The sequence below is a fragment of the Pagrus pagrus genome (assembly GCF_965226575.1).
Source record: "Pagrus pagrus genome assembly, chromosome: 6".
Taxonomy (NCBI): domain Eukaryota; kingdom Metazoa; phylum Chordata; class Actinopteri; order Spariformes; family Sparidae; genus Pagrus; species Pagrus pagrus.
Window position 1 is genome coordinate 23,380,879 of NC_140190.1, and position 21,866 is coordinate 23,402,744.

At 37.2% G+C, this 21,866-nt stretch overlaps 1 long non-coding RNA gene across 1 annotated transcript; it reads left to right on the forward strand.

The window, feature by feature from the left end:
- The first annotated feature begins 8,621 nt into the window (after nucleotides 1-8,621).
- Nucleotides 8,622-9,417, forward strand: LOC311258205. Its single transcript, XR_014622705.1, has 3 exons — nucleotides 8,622-8,885; nucleotides 8,989-9,222; nucleotides 9,316-9,417. It is a non-coding gene; the product is annotated as an uncharacterized lncRNA (long non-coding RNA).
- Nucleotides 9,418-21,866: the final 12,449 nt, after the last annotated feature.

Sequence of the window (21,866 nt, forward strand, 5' to 3'; positions counted from 1 at the left end):
ATATGTGGCGGACCCTGCCACCTTTCTAGCTTCAAACAGTGTTCTGGGACCTTATTTTCCTAACAGCTTGTTTATTCAGTTATGGAAAAATTAATATTGCTGAGTTTGTTTTATTACCTCATTCATATAAATAATAACATTCTGATTATGAGTTTGAATTTCTTCTCCAAAACTACATAGTGCCCCTTTAAAGTTTTGATTTGCAAAGGGAAGAATCAATAAAAATTGTTTTTTGTTTGTTTGTTTGTTTGTTTGTTTGTTTGTTTATTTGGTAAAAAAATATTTTTTCATAATAATTCCTTTTTGTTTTAAACATCAGAAGAACGAGTGTTCCTGTCTCGAGCAGCACATAAATGTTTCTCACGATATCTACGTTTTTTTATTTCATGGCGAGTTCCTCCGACAGAGTCTATGTGCAGCCGGCGAGGTCCCTTCATCTTTAAAAGTGGCTCTTTAGGGCCTGTTTAAGCTGAGCTGACAGATGTGGTTATTTGGGGACAGCTCATTGGCAAGTTTATGGCCAGAGTGCTTATTTTACTAGAGCCGAGCACATGTGCTAGTGACAGTGAGGGAAATCCTTTCGGAAGTCTGGCATACGGTTGAAATATAGGAGACTTAAGAGGACATAAAACCACAAATGTTTATCACCAGCAGAATCTCAGGGACTTTTGGCCAAGAACACAAGATGATAAAGTCTGACTGAAACAGCGTTCACCTAAAAATAAAACCTGGTTTTAATTCAGCATCCTGTCAGCAGGGTCTAAGTGTTTTATTTGCTCTTAAATGTTTAGATGATCAAATTTGTATCATGCAAATTAACTCCTCGAGCTCAGGATTAATGCATTCATTATTTAAAATTTGTTTTGGGGATGTTACTGGGAGCTGAGTACCAAGTTACCAAGTGATCTTTAGAGAAACAAAATACTTTAAACTTATTTTATTTTCATACACTTATATATGCTTATCATATTTGTACATTAGGAAGAAAACAATTGCTAACGTGCTGGCAGTCTTTCAATATGTACAAATACATGCACTCACACTGTGCACACATACACACTGACCAGACCTGACATCCTTCTCTATTTACAGGCAGCAGTCTGGTCAAGACAGAGGGGAGGAGGTGGGGTGACTAAAGTCTCACATAGGAAGTAAAAACCAGCAGTAGTGTGTGTATGTGTGTGTGTGTGTGTGTGTGTGTGTGTGTGTGTGTGTGCGCGCGTGTGTGTGTGTGTGTGTGTTGGTGTGATTTGGAGAGGGCTGTCTACGTCTGCCACACCCCCGGCCACCTGTAAAGCGTCTCTGAGGATCAGGTTTCTTTTGAACACGTTTAAGACGGCATTTGTTTCCAATAGTTTACAGTTTGTGAAAACGCCGGTTCCGGAAGGCTGGACCGATGCTTCCAAGTTTAGTTTTGCGGGGCGGCGTTTTATAAAGCTCCTGTAGGGCTGCTGGACAGACGAGGGAGAAGCAGTGCGTGCCTTTTAAGAGCCCCTGACGGGTTTAGTGAGCCACTTGGCTTTTTATTTTGGCTCAGCTCACTGCAGGCTGCTTGTACTTTACTGTGCCCCCTCTGTGCTGGCCTGGTGGTTGCAGATTAAGGACATGCAGAGCAAGAGTTACTCATTACACCAGCGTACACATGCTTATTACGTGTGGTGTTTATTGTGTGTGTGTGTGCCTGCCTTCACATATGTTGGTGTGTCAGGAACAGTGCTGATGAGTGACGCCAGTTGCGGCCTGCTGGGTGTAGCTTCCAGCTGATAAATGACTGCAGGGACCGTCTTTTCTCTACCTGAACCTCACAACATTTTCCCTGGAGAGCCGCCGCTGACAAATATTCCAACCTGAAAGCCGAGCAGGCCTACAAGACAAGCATTTCATTCTAAATATGAGTTTAACCTGTTTAAAGTTACCCAAGTTCAAACAATAGAAGCTTTCAAATGATGAACAGGACTGGGCTGCTGTTCCCGCTTGTGTTTGGAGACCGTCCCTGGTGATTCTTCTCTCCCAGCAAACTAATATGTTTGAAGCTCAGGCTGCCATTGCCAAGCATGCGCCACAAGCTATTTCAAATGTGCAAAAAATATTGATATTCCAGGCTTCTAAAAACAAAACAAACAAACGAAAAAAAAAAAAAATCCAAGTCAATGTCCTCTGGAACGGCCCCATTTTTCTGCCTCAGAACACTCAGAGCTCACCTGGGACAAATGATGAGCTGAGAGATTATTTTGCTATTTCTTCCCTGCTCTTTCTTTAATCTACACACACATACACCACACTTGTAAGGTGATTTAAAATCATGATGACTTTCAACTCAAACCCTATCTAAAGAATGAGTGCAGGCCTTCCTCTTTCTCTGTAGTCTCGTTCTCAGAAGTAATGTGCCGCAATTTTCACAGAAAGGCTATGTCACTCTGTAGAATTTGGTTTCAGTTGGACCACATTATCAGTTGGGTAATTCGACTACATTTCCCCATGTGTCTGTTGCATTCATTTTTTTTTTTTTAACCACACTTCACCTTTTTTTTTATTGCAGTGACATATTTAATCTCAAACTCTAATTGTTTATATTTTCTCTTTGTGTAAAATATGTGATGGCACAGTAAATGATCTATTTGACAGGCTACATTTTGAATGTTTTTTACTTTACAGCTGCATTACATAACTGCATGCATAAGCACTGTCGATTTGATTTGAGTGTACGTTTAACAAAGCTCCTAAGCATATTTATATGTTTATTTTTGAAAGGACTCACCGGTAGAAGCAAACTGCAGTGAAGACTTTTCACCACAAGATGGACATATGGATGCATGGATTCGGGATGTATGGCAAACGGCAGGAAAAAACAGCATGCTCCCTAACTTTTTCAAAAAGTGTTCATCATCATTAAACCCAAAAATGAAGAGCCAGTTTCTAACAATACATAATTATGTCTATACTGTGAAGCAGAGGAGTCCATGAGGGTGGGGCCATAGCCAAACAACCCGTGTATTAATTCCAGATATTTACTTTTGTTTGTTTTCCCTGTGTTCAGGGCTCCATGGGAGCAATTTTTGCTGTGATGAAACTGAACAGCATTCCCTGTGGAGTTCATTACAGTGAGAGAGCCAGTGCCTACCCCCACTGCTCCCTGGCCAAGAGGGATTTGGAGGACCCAGAGGGATGGGTTAGTTTGGTGGGTGGAGTGGAGGGATCCTACAGAATGGAGTGAGGGTGGGTACTCAAGGGAGGCAAGAAGGAAGGAGACCATAAACACTCAGCTAATGACCTCAAACACACTAACAACACAGTAGAAATTAATGGAAGAGACACAACATCTCTCTTGTGCCGCGTTGTTGGCCAGTCTGATATACTGTTGGCCTGTAAATCTGAGAGCAGGAAAGAGTCTGGGAAATAGAGTAGAATATTTAGCTCTATGTTTCCTGTTTCAAATCAGACGTCTTTGTGAAATTGTGAAGCTATTCCATCACAGAGCTAACTGATGCAAACAGAACTTGACATACCAGACGCACACTATGATGGAGGCCTCAGATAGTGTTTAAAGCAACAAATTGTAAGCTACTTGAGAAAGACATCCAACCCGAAGCATCAGCATTTGATGATCTGGGGATGAGACTCAACAATCATCTCTCTTTGTCAAGTAAGTAGTGCACTAAAAGCCTGATATGTCGCGATAGAGCTGGTCCATAAGGAAAAGGCAGTGATATTTTCAAAGACGACAGTACTCTTCATGAAGAAATGTTTTCACATGTGAAAATATACTGAGGGGATTATTTGTAGTTGAGGTTCATTTCACACCTATAACCACTGTGAAGAGGAAGTGAAACTTCTGTCTTTGCGTGTGAATATCTTCCTTTTGTCCCGACCTGAATGTTCACATACAACTTGACTCCCTGACATGGCAGGTGTCAGAGATCTGAGGATCCTGCTGCTCTGGGCTGCAGTCATCGGTTTATCCAGCTGTAAGTAACCATCTCCAGCATCAATGTAATGGGCTTTTTACCTCTGCAAAGGAGGTTATGTTATCACCCGTGTGCGTTGTTTGCTTGTTTGTTGGTTGGTTTGTAGGATTTCACAAAAACTACGAACGGAGTTCCATAAGACTTGAATAAACGATGGGTCCAGGCCCACGATAGACAATTACAGATTTTTAATGATGTAATATTTAATGAAATAAACGCGATATGTTGTAGTGAAAATGTTTGGTGAGTTAATATAATATTCAAGTTTTACTTTTAAGGATCAAAAAAGTACAAAAAATATTTTAGATCAATTCAGTATTCTGTTCAACATTACTTTAACATCCAACAGTCTCAAAACAGTTGAAATTACTTTTATCCAAACGCACCACTCCTCGTTAGTAAAATCTGTTAAACAATGAGTGAGAAATCATCTTTCAAATTAAAACGCATCTTTCCTGCAACTTTAAATTGACTAATTTACAGAGTTTAGGTTCCAAAGTGGCCCACTGAACATAATAGATATTTTGTGCATTTGTGTTTTTTTTTTTAAACAAAGTTGGGAGATTTGTTATAGATTTGAAGGGAACATGAGATGTCTAATTCAATCGATCCGTTCTGCATGAAAGCAGTTAATTTCATCATCGTCATTAATACCTGCCAGTGGCCTACTCTCCTTTATTAAAAACACTGGATTTTAAAGAGCCAAAATAAATAAGACTACAATTAATTTAATTTGATTTAACACAGAAAAAAGAATCAGCTTTTGTGGCCAACACTTTATTCTAATAATAAAATATAATAATATAATTAATATCAATATAATATATATACTTCATTAATAAATGTTAAATTCACAGTTAATTAAACTTTAATGACTGTTAAAAAACAGTTAAATGCTTCATAAACCACAGAGATTTATGCTGAGAGGGAAATGCAAAACATTATATTCTGGTATTAATGAGAACTGCATAACAAAAAATAATAGTAATATATATATGATATTTATTCCTGAACACTGTAAATTTAACATTATAAGCCCCATATAATTTATTTAGGACACAAGTGAGTCTTGACTTCACAGTAACCTTTAAGTTTAATTAAATTATATAAAATCAATATATTGTAAAATCTTCCTATGGTAAGTTAATAGTTTAAGCCCACATTTATAATTCTAAAACTAAAAGTACATACTGTAGATGTATTCTGACTTTGTAGTAGTAATCCCACAGTACATTAAACTATATAAAATCAGATCGCTATCAAGGACGTGGGTTTGGTTGTTTCCTGTCAAAAACACAATGATGCACTGATGAAAAAGATACATACAAATACGTAGTTAAACTTAGAGCCCCATTTATTTTTAGGACAGTTTTAAGTATTGAGTGAATTTGATTTTATTAAACCATCTTGTTCTGATTTCTTTCAATAAACACATGACCAGATATGTTGACTTTCAAAGGTTATATTTGCGAAACATTCTAAGACGAACTTTACTGTTGATGCCTCACTATAATAAATAATAAGTAATAATCTATAATTAAAGTGTTTTTTTAATTTATATCGCTCCTTTAAAAACTGAGTTTACAAAGTGCCGAAAGACACAGCAAAAAAGGAAACTCAGGTAGACAATCTAACAGAATAAACACTAAACAGTCAAGTAAAACAGAAATATTCCCAGAGTAAGGACGAAATAAAACAACAAGTCAGAAAAAAATACAATTACAACAATGCGGACCTCTGCAGAAACCCTAATGATACAACAGTTTCCTCATCAACCCTGCTGTGGCTCGCACGTACAAAATAATTTGTTGATAGCAACATTTTCATCATATCAACCCATTTTATGTTGACTTGTGCTGGCAACCAGACTACAACACAGGCCAGGGTCAGCTGGGTAACGCTAACATAGCTAACATGGTTAACTAACATCAGTTGACTTGGAAATGCTGGTGACTCTAGGTTTTGACTTTACATCAACATGGTTACTGGCTAGTTAGCTCACTACCTGTTTTCTACGATCTGGGTGGTAAAAAAGTTCCTGATATTTCTTCTTCTTTGGTGAGATCATGCATGATATCTACAGAGTACAAAACCTGTTTGGACAAAATGATGTTATGTGCTGTGCAGAGCAAGAGAGTAAGTAATGACTACTTACTGTTTACTTACCTTATTCCAGGGAAAGTTCAAAAGATGTTGTGATTCTCTCTTCATTTGCAACGACCGTTTGCAAAGTACATTTACAGCCAATCTGTTTTGGTCAGGTTTTGTTCTGCACATTACTTACAGTATACTGGAATGTTTCATGACTGTGATTGTTTACACCTTTTCTCTTTTTCTAGGTGACAACTCAACAGGTGAGTGACATTACACAAGTTACCTAATATATAACACTGAATTGTTATAATGAATCAAATGTGTCATTCTAATTATGCCAACGGCTGTGCTATAGCTTCACCTCAGCCTCACACTCGCTTTACACTGTCTCATCGCTTCATGGCCACAGCAGCAACAAAGCCAGCAAAATGTCATAAATGAGTGTCCTCTTTAAGTGGAGATCAAGTGTCCCACGTACAGTGAGTGACAGAAGTACATTTTCTCACTTTTAGTAAGTAGTTTGGTTGACGTGGGCCTCCATTTTAGTGACCAGTCTCCCCCAACCCACAACTCGCGGTTAGCTGATGTTTAAATTTGATCTACGTAATGTGTTTGTTTGACTGCAGTCCTTTGGTGGAGGAATGTTACTCCACAGTAAGCTAGACAGTTATTTGTGTTCAAAACGTATCAACTGCTTTCTTATTTGTGCTCCTTACACAACATTTGCTTGGAAGAAATCTGCATTTGTGATTTTCATTCACATTCAACTCAAACATAATCATACTCATTCATATCATGAGTGGCAAAGAAAAGTTGAAACTTTACTCGCAGGTATTTTCTCTTTGATTTCTAAATCAGCTTTCAGCTGAGCTCAAGCAAACTAACATTAACTTCTACTGCATCTGCCGCATAACATCTACTGTATACCATGATTTCAGGGTCTGAAAAAAGACCCTGAAAAATATTCCACTGAGGGTACATCATATTTATTATATGTATTAAGTTATATGCAGTAGCAATTTATTGAAACGTATTCATGCTTCAGAATGGTTTCTCATGTAAAGAGAAACAATTCTGTGTCGAGTGCTGTCAGAAATTAGATGAGTCAAACTCTGTGATGGTTCAGTATGCACCTTGTTTCCATCATATGAACAAGGAAGTGACTGATAATGTAGCCAGTGAAACCTTTTATTTCCTGATTGTGGTTCCTAAGTAGCTGTTGGTGCAGCTTTATGACGACTCTGTACCACCGTTGAAACAATCTTGTGAACGTTGGCAACCTTCAGGCGACTTTGATGATGTTTAACTATCAGGAATTTAGCAAGAAGTCCAAAACCAGGAAGTATTTGAACTCAGAGCACCAGGTAATTCTCAACACGACTCCTTTTCTGCTCATCTAGCTGTGAAGTCCAACTGAACACATGCAGATGAATACTGCATTACCTCAGACTATAAATCTGCTCTTGCCCAGTGCTGCTGTGTTTTTTATCTCTTGCTTAAACAAATGTGTTGAAGACACAAATGAGACTAAGGACTGACAAGGAGCAACAAGTGGAAACAGGATTTGTATGGTCAACAACGTTAGAGGGAAAATAAAACATGTAGCACCTTTTATTGATGTAGAATATTGTGATATTCGGTTTGGCCTGATTTTTGTTTTCTCGGAATGCAGATGTTAAAACCACCTCACTTCCACGCACCATGACAGATTCCACTTTACCTTCAGTACCCAGCCAGTCTGTCATCACCTCACCTACACTCACCATGACAGCAGCTCCTGTCATGCCTTCAACCAGCTCAGCCCTCAGACCTCCACGCACCTCGCCTACCCTCACCTCAAACTCCTCAATTCAAGCATCCAATCCCACTAACGTGTCTGGTAACGTATTCAGCCTCAGTTTACAGTAAAATTGGAAACATGAAGTAGTACTTAGGCTTTATATCAGGTAAGACTGTTGGCAGTAAAGGTATTTCCACCTGAATGTGACCTCAAGCATGCTCTCCATCCTACAGACAGTCCTTCTCCTGCAAACACCTCACTCTCACTCAACAACACTTCACCCAGCACGTCAAACCGCACTCAAAACGAAACCTCACCTGCAAACACCACGCCCACCACCACAGTGATCGCCCCCACCACAGGTTGGAATTTTCTCATTTACAACCAACAACACTTCTTCTTGTATAGGACTGTGATAAAACTGTGTTACGTGACACCTGCTTGAAGTTATTTTGACTTGACTTTTGACAGTTTCTATGTTTTATAATCTATATGAATATTTTTCCTTTTCTCTTCCTATTTGAATGCATCTCTAACCCCACCTGGCCCACCAGTCACTCAGCCTCCACTGTGTGAGTATCAGTCTTACGTCATCTTAACAAACACTTGCACAGATTATAGTGATATTTCTCTCAGTGTTTCTCAGTGATTTCATTCTGTTTCAGCTCAGGAGCATGTTAAACATCTACATGAACAAACTGAGATTTAAGAAGAAATCTCATCAGGTGGTTTATATTAACTAAGAGATTTCATTGTTCTGTTGATTTTGTTTGCAGGTTCTTACACTGTTACACCCAACGACTTTGGCCTCCAGATTACCATTACAAGCTCTACTCCTGGTAGCTACATCATAAAGATTAATGAAGGGGGGCAACATGAGACTGGAAAGACATCTGAAGTTGAGCACTCCAATCAAACCTCATCACATGACATCAAACACCTGAAGCCCTGTACTGAATATGAGCATAATGTGACATTTAATGATGGCAAAGGACAAACAACCTGTAGCAGCATCACTGGACAAAAAATAAGGACATCTAATATGAGTAAGTAAAAATAATTCAAACTGTTGAATTGCAACTTACTTTTACTTTAAGAAGTGGACCTGTGTGTGAAACTTACCATATGTGCATCACTTGTCTATTGCAGGTCAAAGTGACATTACAGACGTCAGCAACCCTGCATCATGCATCCCTGGATATGTTTGTTACCGGAGTGAATGGGACATCAGCTCCTCAATGTCAACATCAGATCAGTCATGTACAAGTGACAGTAAAACATTCTGCATCAAACCTGGTTTCAATGATATTTGCTCAGATTTGACTACAACCTTCACTTCAGGACAATGTCCTTCCTTCAGCCTCACCAAAAACATCACTGTTGGTATGTACCGCAGAGTCCTCCTGTATTTTTGCATGTGGTGGAGACATTACTTCATCATGTTTTAATGTATGTGCTGTTTTCAATCTTCCACAGATTTCCTAAATCAAAGTGAGATACATTCAACAGTTCAACGTAAACTTCCTGCAGAAATAGACACAACATTACCTTCAAAGTGTCATCTAACCACTGATTACACCTGTCTGGGTAAGTGGAAACACAAGAAGTACAGAGACTTTGTCTGTCACCAACACTATGAATGGATTTACATGAAAATCCTTAAAGGCAGTATGCACCGTAAGATCACTCTGTAAAAAAAACAACAACAGATATGATGATAAAAATTAGTTTTACTAAAAAACTTTTGGGGTAAGAGGAAGTCGAGGTATTGTGATTCTGAACAGATGATTTATTTATTTGCTGTCCACATCTGAATCTAATCTAACCCCAAAGTGTAACTGCTCACAGGCACTGTGTTGAAGCAGTTGTTGAAGAAATGTTGTAATTCTTGTTTCTCCTCAGAAAATGGAAAAATCAAGGGATTGTCTGAGCTGGAGCCCTTCACAGACTACAGCTGTATCGGTCACATTAATGACATCAACAAGGATATCATAATAAACACAACTGATATCCCCGTCAGGATTGACTGTGGTATGTTGAGATTCACTTTACCTCAGTGCAATGATAAGAACAATCAGCTTGTATCCTAAGATAACTCTGGACAAAAACCAGATACAGATTTATAATGTGTCCTAACAGATCTTAAAGTAATCTCCACGGTGGAGAGAGCAACCGAGACCTCCATCCATTTGCGTTGGACCACGACCAGTACCAACTGTCAAGCTGTTCTTCAAAATCTTTCAAATCTCTATTATGACTGCAGCTGCTCACATGCTGTCAACAAACAGAAAGTGACTGGATGTAAGTAAAGTTATTTAGACTAACTTCATAATTATTTCATTCACTTCACAGGAATGTATCTTTGAAAGTCCTTGGAGATCTATTTAGTGACCATTTGACCTAAATAGTGAAATATACTGTGGACATCAGAATCCTCCACTGACCTTCAGTAAAGTGCTCCATGCTTCAGCGTGCTGAGTGACAGCAGGTGTAAAAAACCTGCTGCAGGTCAACAAGTTATGACACAACATGAAATATGGCACAAAAATAACACTGAAAAGTCAGATTAATATCTTTGTTTCTATACGAACGAACGAGGTCAGAAAAAATATTTACAGCTTAAAGTTGCTGCACAGTTAATGATGAGCTGGTTGTTCATCAGAAACAAGTCTGATTATATATATTTAGCCTGTTTTCACTGATTGATTGATTGATTGAATTAATGAAACTGTGTTACAGCTGTAGTTAACAAAGATCCACAAGGAGAAACATGTGAGATTGATGGACTGGAACCATGGACCGACTACAACTGTGAAGTCCAACCCAAATCTAACGACAACCCAGTGGGTAAATCAGATGAAGTTAAACAGATAACTGGTCCTGGAGGTAAGTGTCAAAATAAAACATTTTGGAGGAGATTACAGCAACACATGTATAATACAGACAGACTATCCTGACTGTTTATTCATTCATCCTTTGTATTTCACAGATTGTTGAATATAAAGTAAGAACTGTGTGGCAGTAAAAGTTAATTTCTTTATGAAACCATTTCTTCAGAACATACAATGAAACTGACATCGTGTGTCATCACGTGTTATGACTCGAGTACCAGAAATACATTTACTAAATTTGAATTTGAAATATTAACACAACATTTACTTTGGGCTAATTAATTATCATTAAATTCTGACATCAGACAGTTTATCATTCCCTGATATTAATACCAGTTCAGATTATGTGGACCGACAGTATAAGAACATCACACTATGATGATGAGCTTGATGATGTAGCTCCAATAATGAGTGAAGAAGGGGCCGTGTACACAATATGTACCGGGAATGTACAGTAATTACTGACTTCACATGACAATAATGGTGGATATTACTTAAATATCAACATTAAACATCTTTCAGCTTCGTCAGTTCTGATCTGTTTCTTTATCACAGGTGTGAGTATTATCATATTTTTCAGTCTTAGATTAATCAGATCATTGTACTAAAAATTCAAAGTAAACTTTAATTAAATCAGCCCAGTAATGACCGTTTCTCTACACTTTAATCAACTTATAGAACTTTTAAATGGAATTAAAAATATATACATTACATTTTTATCTTTGAAAAAAAAAGGTTTAAAACATTATTTTTTAAATTTACTCATCATCTAAAACCAAGACAAGAAAAACAGAATACCAACTTTAAAGAATATTACATCGTCTGATATTTTTATACTTCAAAAAATAGTTTTCAGTGTAAATTAAATTATCTGTTTGCTTTACACATTTTGTATTTGTATCATTGTTGACAACCAGCACAACCAACAGAGCAACACACTAAACACTATTAAAACTTCTGTTTATAGGAAACTATAATATCGCTTTAACGGTGAGTAAGCACACAGTGCTGTATCTGATGCTAAATATGTTTTTATTTCTCTCCTACAGTACCAGATGCTGTTTCTTCAGTAAAAGCAACAACTCTAGAGAATAATGAGATTAAAGCAACCTGTGGTCCTCCAGGAAGTTTTAAAGGACCTAACAGGGGATATTTTGCACGTCTTTATCTTGGTGGTGACTCTAAGGAGCTGCTTAAAAAAGGACCAAAAAACAAATGTGATTTTGAATTCAAAGATCTGAGCTATTCTACCACCTACACAGTGGAGGTTTGTATCATCCAAATTTTTGGAGACACAAAATGATCCCATCTTTATTCCTCATCTGTCTTCAAATGCTTTAATCCCTGATAAACAGATTTTCTCTCTTTCCAGGTGACTGCTTTCAATGGAAAATATGAGAGCAGCCCCGCCAAAGACGATGTTCCCACAAAGTGTATGTGCAGTTTGAATTAATGCCACAAATTGTCGCACATCGTTCTGTTAAGTCATTTCACACATTTTGTTCTTACTTACAGTGCACACATCCATTTATGTAAATTGTATTTTAAACATAAATACCACCACTTTTATATTTTCCTGTTATGACCATCATGTTACAGATAACAACAAAGCTGTCACTGGTGTTTTGGTCTTCTTCACCATCATCATCATCATCACACTGGCTGTGGTGGCCTACAAGATCTACGTTCAGAAGCGCAAAAAGTCCAGAAAGTAAAAATAATTTCACTAAATCTCTTCTCCTGCTCCAGTTTGACCGTCACATTGTTTTCAGGGTTATTTAACAGAAATTAGTTTTAATTTACTGTTTATCATCATCACTTTGCATTACTAACAGATGTAGTGTCACCACTGTAATTATCTGCAGGAAGTAGTGTTCATGTCATGGGAACTAGTTTTTTCGCTTTATGGGACAATTTTCAAGGACATTATATATAAAGTATACATACATACAGACAATCAGAGAGAACAGTGCAATAAAATCATTAAGCAGTATGTTTGGACACACACACAGTCCATGACGTGTATCCCATCATAAAACATTACATATTATTTCAAAAACAGGCTGACTTTAATATTTTTCATCCAATCTTCACTATTTTCTCCACAGTGATGTGAATGAGGATGTGATGCTTGAATCAACAGCAAGTGAGTAAACTTTAGTTTTCTTTATTTTCATGTTTGATTTTTGTTTTTGTTTTCTGTGATTGTCTTAATTCTTAAGTCTTAAGTCACATTCAGCGGCTACAAAATACAGATGATGTTTTAGCTGTTAGGTTGTCAGATTACATGCTGTCGATAAGGAATACAGTATTACAGTATTTTTTTTAACTATTATAACTTGCAGTACTAAAACTTTTGAATGGTATTTTACATAAGACCTGTTGTATGAGTAACAAATATTATGATCCCTTTTTGTTTGTTGCAGTTTATGTTAATGCACCACCTCATGGATGGCGTCGTAAAGAAGCTCGCTGATGAAGAAAGTCCTGGTGGATCTGCTCAACTAACCATCATTAACTGTTGGTGCTTTTAAGTTGTTTAGTATGTAGTAGGTGTTTTAGTCATTTTAGAAACTTTACTCCAAAACTTTTAATTACCTTGTTTGTTTTGTAGCTAAGACCTCCAATATTTCTATTATTATTATTATTATTGTTATTATTATTATTATTAAAGTTGGTTAATTAAACTTAATGGTTTGCCTCCATACGTGTAAACTGTCCTTGGGTACCTTGAAAGGGGCTATGAAAAAATTTAACTTATTATTATTGTTTTCACAACTTTTAGAGATCTTTAATTATTTTGGTGCAAAAAAAGTAGTGACATTAGAGATATAACAATAGAAACAGGGATAAAATGTAAAAGGACAGACAGGAAAAGCAATGACTGAGACAGACAGACAGACAGAGAGGCTTGAGCGCTGTGTATATCACAGTTGACGTACATGTTCATGGAAATAGAGGCTCTGAGGTCACCAGGTATGGGGGGGTTGTTACCTGGCTGAGGATGTGTCATAGATTTTAATAGAACCTAGATAGGTTTTTCCTAGTGGCAACTTGTGGTATTGCAGCGAAAAAAAAGCTTTTTGTGCCTGACGAGCAGTGTTGGGTAAAGTTACATTTAAAAGTAACTCATTACGTTACGATCAAAGCACAAAATCAAAAGTGCCCTGGCTGTTTTTGTTTTTACAAAACACATTCCTACACACAAATGATTAAAGTGCATATAGGCCTTTTTTTTTTTTCTTTTACCTTTATTTAACCAGGAAAAGACTCATTGAGATTAAAAATCTCTTTTACAAGAGTGTCCTGGCCAAGACCTTTTACATTTTTTTTTAAAAATAAAAAGTTTTGGGGCCATGTTAAAGAAACAACATTTTGAGATTTCGATGATGAAGTAGTAATGTTGCGAGCATGAAGTAAAGGAAAGGAAAGGACAGCAATTTTTTCCAGTAACGGATTACTTTTATAAAAAACTAAATAAAAAACGGATTACTTGAATTGCAGAACTAACTCGTTACATTACTCGTTACAAAAACAGCCATCAACTACTAATTCTGAGCAGTGTAGCATTAGCTTAGCTTCCTTGGCTAGTCGGCCACGGTTGTTTTATGCATTAGAGGCTGAACAAAGTTAAGTTACGGACATGTGGTGCGGAGACGAGGATGCTTTTGAACCTGGCACAGGGATGTATGTCGGTTTCCTCCGCAGGGTGAGACAGTTGGAGATTCATGTAAGAGCAACAGTAGGAAACAGCGACGGCTACAGTGTGAGCTAATACACAACTGCTGCCTTACAACAACACTGAGGGGACACGCTGCCTAAAATTTGGAAACAACGATGTCATCATCCATCACGATGTTTCACTGTAGACATCGTCATTTGCCAACTCGGCAGACAAGTTACTCCCAACACTGCTGGCGAGCAATTCCCATTGGACGCACATTGGATAGTGTGTTCACTATCTAGATCTATTAAAATCTATGGGATGTGTCCGTGTGTGTATGTATATTTTTTGGTGTTAGGTATGAAAGTGTTATCAATGAATGTTGTCCAACATTTGTAAAAAAAAATTAAAAAAAATCGATGTGGATGTTATTTTTTTAAAATGCTATTTGTATTTCATATAAATGTATTCAGTTAACAGAAGGCACCATTGGGATGCTGACAGGTTATTTCTGTATTTTCAGCTTAGTAAGATTGTTTTTTTAGTGACTGTTAAGATGAGCAGTCTGGGTTGTTCATATTTCAGAGGTGGTTCAGCTGAGAAAAGTTAAAAAGCATTTAAGTGTGTCTGTAGATTTGATGTATCATTTTGTAACATGTAACGTAATTTTTTTATTGATGTTTTTAATCCCCAAAAGAGCCTGAAATAAATAAATAAATAAAATATAAAATCAACCAGACTACAGGTGTTGTTGATCATATGACTGGCATCTTTTAGCTGCAATCAGTCCCTTCAACTACCCACAAATTCAAAATATATCTTTGGCTGACAAACAATGGTCTATACAAATAATTGTCTAGATGTGAATCAACTTCTGGGATTGGCTTGGGAATTGTAGCAATGGCAATGAATGTTAATGGAGCTCACATTACAGTTAATAATTTGCATTTTGTGTGATTTGCGCCCCTGCCACAATTTCTGAGTGCAACACAGCTGTCATAAATACAAATTCCAGGTTTCTGTAACAACTTCTCAGACGTAATGGCACATTACATGCTAACTATAAAAAAAACAACTATGTCTTATGTCCTGTACTAATGTCTTGAAAACATCATTCTTGAGGTAAACATGTATGCTCAGGCATTTTTGCTATGCGGCACTCAAAGTTTGCACGTACGCTGCATAAAACAAAATTTGACAGTAATACCAACTAAAGTTACCTGAACCAGGGACAATAACACATAGCTATAACATGCTATTGGCTAAACTTGCTGACTTGCCTTATGACAAAATCTAGCAAGTCAATAACTTTGTTTACACAGCCAAACATTAAGCAAGTGCAACAACACAAGACATAGCAACAGCAGTTTGGTGTCCGTCGTGCAGCTTTTTATTTTGTGAAGCTTATACAGTATATGTGCGCTGGTGTGTCCTTGTTGCTGGTGGTGGTAAACGGATTGTCAGCTGTAGTTTCCCCTTAACAAACAGACTCCTTCAGCTCATAGCTGGGTCTCTGAGCTAGAGAGAGTGGACAGGCAATGTCTGCAGGGAGGTCTTTCTGACATTTCGTAGTCCACAAAACATTTCTGGAGCTTCACAGCAAACATACTGCAGCCGCATTCTCCCAAACAACTTAAGGAGATGGGGACTTGTTTTAAAGTGTAAAAAAACAACCAAAAAAATACTAGTTGGCTCCATACAGCTCGTCAAACGTCATCCAAGTCTCAAGAAGCACAGTTCATCAACAAGCACCCTGTCTGGATGGGGGAAAGCTCAACCAAAGGTGTTAATATCAAAAAATCAATTTAGGATTTCAGGGCTTCTGGAGGATTGGAATATACCAATGAGCTTTAGGGGCCATTTATTTATTTATTGTTTGTTGTTGTTGTTGTTGTTTTACATGTTAAAACAAGTCCCCATCTACTTCAGTTGTTTAGGAGAATGCTGCACCGCTTTTTTGCTGTGAAGCTCCAGAAATGTTTAGTGGACTAAGAAACTTCCAGCGGCATGGGGGTGAGCAGGTCATGACTAAATGTCATTATTGTGTAAACTATGAAGAAAATAGATTAAAGGTGTAGATAAAACAGGATATCATGTTTACTGTGGCCTTGCGGAAATGGGTCTTCCTGTCATCACAAATATAGTGGAGGCGAAGCCAGATTGTGGGTGCAATATTACGCCCACTCATATGACTTGAAACCACGGGTAAGGTACAGTTCAACAAGTCAAAAAGCTCCGTCAAAAGGTGAGATAAGTCATTTCTTTCTAAGCCTTAAATAGAGAGAAAATACAACTTCCCTTTGGGTGATTGAATGTCTCCCTATTGGACTGTCTTGCATTTTTGTAGCTGTGCACATCCTAACTCCTGGAAATGGCAGGTCTCTGTGGTGTCAAGATCCTGCTGCTCTGGGCTGGAGTCACTCTGGCCAACTGTAAGTAGCCATCTTCAACATCATCATAATCATTTTTTGTTTTTCTTTTTTAATAATGGGACTGTGTGGGGATAAAAGGTGTTTTGTTGCTTTATTAAAAGCCAATAGTCTCAAAACAGTTGACATTACTTTTCAAATCCAATCAAATCTAATCGATTCAAGTGAGGAAGAACTTCCAAAAACGAGCAATAGCTGTCGCATCTACAGAACAGAACAAAATCACAGAGTATACACATCTCAGAATATCTGATAGAAGTCTGATGTAGATTATATTAAGTATATGTGAAGAATGTGGATCCAGGAGGACGACTGAGCAGTCCGACACAATCTGTAAAACGGAAGAGAGCAATGATCCATAAAGGCCCGAGGACCCAAGCGCATTACTCCTCGTCAATAAAGTCTTTGAAACAATGAGTAAGATATCGCCTTCACAATAAAAACTCACGTTTAATTAGACTAATTAACAGTATAACATATAATATAAAACAACTGTGAACTGAACTGTTTTTGTATCTTTTAGTGATTTATATAGAAATATTAAATATTATATAATATTAATATATTAAATATGTATATTTTTTATATTATATATATTTGATATATATATAAAAATATATTATTTATTAAATATAAATTGAATATAATTCATCATTATACCATAATTCCTGGACACTGTATGTCTTACATATCTATATATATCATTTTGAATACTTCAAGGATATAGGTTTACTTTGACTTTGCAAGACTACACTTTTACACCTTTAATCAAATTATATAAAATAAGTATATTTTAAAATCTTCCTGTTGTTACTATCAGTGTAGATAATGATAAAATAAAACAGAGTTAAAAAGCACTGACTGGATTTAAATGAATAAAAATGAGGGGAAGTTAAATTAAAAAACATTCAAATATACGCTACAAATAGGATTTAAGAAATGACTTCTTGTCATGTCTTCCCTCCTACGAATGTACAAGACAAACTCATTTAATTTTACTTAATGAAGAAGAGGTTAGAGAATGCAACAACTTCTCTGCAGCAAACAGCTCAGGATTTATTGAAAGCGTGGTCTTAATCTTGTAAAAACTACTTTATGTGGCACCGTGCAGTACATGTAAAGTATTCCCTATTTGAGATGCTGATTATTTGTTTGCATAAAGACAGATGAGAGTAGAACCCCGACACGGCTGATGAATAGGCAACAGGTAGTTCATAAAATACATTTATTTGTACTTGTAAAGTGCTTTGGAAATGAATGAACTCAATGTTTTTTAATTGTTTTCTAACCTCTAAAATGTGATTACATTTTCTAGCTGATCCAGCGCCACTGTGTGAGTGTCACTTTCATTTTTTAATCAGCCATCTGTTACATGCAGTACCTGTATTTTTGTATTATTTTAAATCTACTACAAGGAACTTTCCTTTTAGCTTGATTTTTGCAGCCCCTGTGAACAAAAGATGATGATAGTGAAATAAAGTAATCTTTGGTGGCTTACCATACCAGCAGGCCTACAGAGCAGCTTCTGTCCTCAGGCTGTGAGATGACTTATTCATCCTCAGCACTCTGCCATAACACATTTTTTTTTAAAGGTCTTACTTAGAAAAGTTGATTTTTGAGTCATTCATGACTCATCAAATACTGACACGGGTCGGCCGCCATCCCAAAGCATCAGTACTTGATGAGAATGCCACTCAAAAATCAACTTTTCTTACAAAAAGGACCTTTAAAGGTGCACTATATAGTTTTGGAGAAGAAATTCAAACTCTAAAAGGCAACATTTACAGTATTAATGAGGTCAACTCAAAAACAATCATTTGATATACAGTTTTTTCACAAATGAATAAACAAGCTGTCCTCTGAGGGAATTAAGGTCCCCTGGACGCTGCTTGATGCTAGAAAGGTGGCTGCTTAGAAGGGTCTTACAAATATAAACAAAGTAAAACATATGAAACTGTGGTGTCCCCTGATGACAGTTTGTTTATTCACCTTCTTCAGTCATGAAAATCAATGAATCAAGATCTTTCTCCTCTGGTTAATTTGTTCCCCGAAAACTACATAGTGCCTCTTTAATATAGGTTAATTTGGCAGAATTCATTTAATTCGTTATCAGCTGCTTTTTTTGTTTCTATAAAAGCTATAATGTATGACCAAACAGCATTATAATACTTTTCTGTAGTGCTGCAGAGATGCCCCATCCGACAGGGCTTGTTCTCCAGGTGTAAGAAAACATGTTTGTTTGGTTTCAGTATTTTTTTCAGGTAAAATGAAAATTGTGATGCAAAAACGATCATTTCTACTAATTGTGAATCATATCAATCAATCGCAACATGATTTTTTTTTTTTTTTATTTCATGCAGCTCAATTTCAATTTTATGACTTATCCAGCCCAGGTAAGTCAGAATCCAACCCGATGAGAGGCATTAAGTTTAACTATGATACGTATACAGAAACAGTAAATCGTCTTGTTGATGGTCCTGTTTGCCTGTTTGGTCATATTCATGTTAAACTGAGGCTGTTTCATAAAGTTCCTTGTAGTATGTTTAACAAAGGACAATGTGCTCTGAAGACTGGGAAATATACTGCTCAGCATTCTGTTGAAAACTTCTTCACCGTGACTTTCACTGATGACATTCATTGATAGCAGAGGTGAAGAAATGTCGTGTGACTCTGGTAGAGATACAACTTGGATGATGAGTAAATTTGGAGAGTAACAAAATCTTTTTGTGCAACATTTTTAGGCAAGGAAGACAAAAATGCAAGTGCACCCTTGAGTATCTTGGTAAAGACTCACGAGGTTATCATAACCATTAAATAATATTAATAATGTAGGCATCAGCCTTACTGTTTGTCTGCACATTCAAGGAAACATTTCCACAATCTACCAACCAGAAGATAAGTCAACCCAAAAGAAGCATGTCCGTGGAAACATCACGACCTAAACTATAACAGAATAATAGACTCATAGAATATGTAGTTCAGATCCACAATGTGTCAGACTCGGCATAATCATATAACAGTCAATACTTCCTGTACATATCAGATAATCTGAGGTTCAGCATCGCGGAAGTTAAACAGAAAACCACATAGGCAGCAGAGAGTGAGGACTGTAATTTTCCACTTGACGACTGAACCAAATATTAAGAGGTGGCAAAAGTACACACACTCATTACTCAAGAAGAAGTACAGATGGCAGTGTTAAAAAGTTTCTGGTAAAAGTAGAAGCGCTCAACTTCTCTACTCAAGTAAAAGTAATAAAGTACAAGCTCTGTGTACTTAAGTGTAAAAGTAAAAAAAGTATCCCTCTGAAGGAGATTCCTACCAGCCATTTCTGTGAAAAGCTAACTGAACAGCACGGCATGTTAATATAAATCAAAGACTATTAAACTTAAAGGTAGAATCAGTAGGATTTGTCAGAGCTGTTCCTAAACGCACCACAAAGATATTTGATTGTTGAGTCTCATTCACAGGATGTCAAATATCGACATTTTGGGTTTGGTAAAGCATCTTGAACAGCAACAAAGTGAGAAAACAAGAAAATCCAGGCAGAGGGCTGCAGGGTCTCTGCAGATACATGTTAGTGTCTAACATGCCTTTTCTCCCCATTTGAGTCTCCCTCTGTCTGTTTCCATCTTATAACATCTTGTGTGTTGTTTCGTCGCACTGACAGCTTGGAATCAGTCTTGTGATGTTGTGAAGGCGGCATCCAATGACACCAAATAAAAATAATCGATAATTCCGCTCAAATGCATTCAAACTAAAGTAACGAGCCTGTTTTGAAAATGTAAGGAGTAGAAAGTATAGGTATTTGTCTTAAAATGTTGGGAGTAAAAGTAAAAAATTATCAGAAAAATAAATATTCAAGTAAAGTACAGATACCTTAAAAATTGACTCAAGTACAGAAATAAAGTATTTGTACTTTGTAACTTCCAACCCCAACAAAATGTTAGAGAGTTAATCCAATCTGTATGAAGAGGATCTATAGAATATGTGAGATGCATCTTCCACTTTTGCTCGACTTAACTGTGTGAAACGTTTTCTTAACCTTCACTGAGAACTTCTGTGAAATACAAGTGGTGTCCACACAGCAAAAGCAACACACTGGCCACAGCCTCCGTCACTGCTATGCACCACTTGAAGTACTTCGGCAGCACTCACAGCCCAGTATAAAACCAGTGAAGTGAATTAGCTGTGTGTCTAGTGTAGAGAGCTTTACTGATATTTCAGCGTACTTGTTGCTCTATACTTTCTATGAGCATAGTGTAGAGAAGACAGAGAAAAGCACTGAAAATAAACTAGAACTGAAATGAGCAGCTTAAAGGTGGTTGTCTTAAGTGAGAAAGCTATAAAAAAGTGTCAAGTTTTCACTCAGTTTCACTGCAACCTTTAGGCGACTTTGATGATGTTTTACTATCAGGAATTTAGCAATAAGTCCAAAACCAGGAAGTATTTGAACTCAGAGCAGCAGGTAATTCTCAACATGACTCCGTTTCTGCTCATCTAGCTGTGAAGTCCAACTGAACACATGCAGATGAATACTGAATTTCCTCATCAGACTATAATCCGCTCTTGTCCAGTGCTGCTATGTTTTTTTGTTTTTTTAAATCTCTTACTTAAAGGATAACTACCGTTTTTTACAACCTGGACCTTATTTCTGGCAAAATATATGGTCATTTACTCACCCAGATAACTTTGGTGTCATTCGGCGTCGTTCGGACGAAATTAGATCCAGTGTAGCGGCGATATATCCATATAATGGGAGAGACGGGGCAGCGACACACAGCCTCTATATAACGCATTATCTGCCACGAAACTAGTTCATTTCATCAATATTTTGTTATGAAATGCTAGCGCTATTAGCCTCTGAGTCCGGGCTCGTCTATTGTCAACATCCGGGGTCTGTAGGCTGATCTACTACCTCTGACCTGGAAGATGTCGTCTCTGAGCTGCGCGCGCACCCGCGACAGCGCGGCTTGTTTACCTGTAGCTGCTACTGCTAGTTTGACCCCGGATGTTGATAACGGACGAGCCCGGACTCAGAGG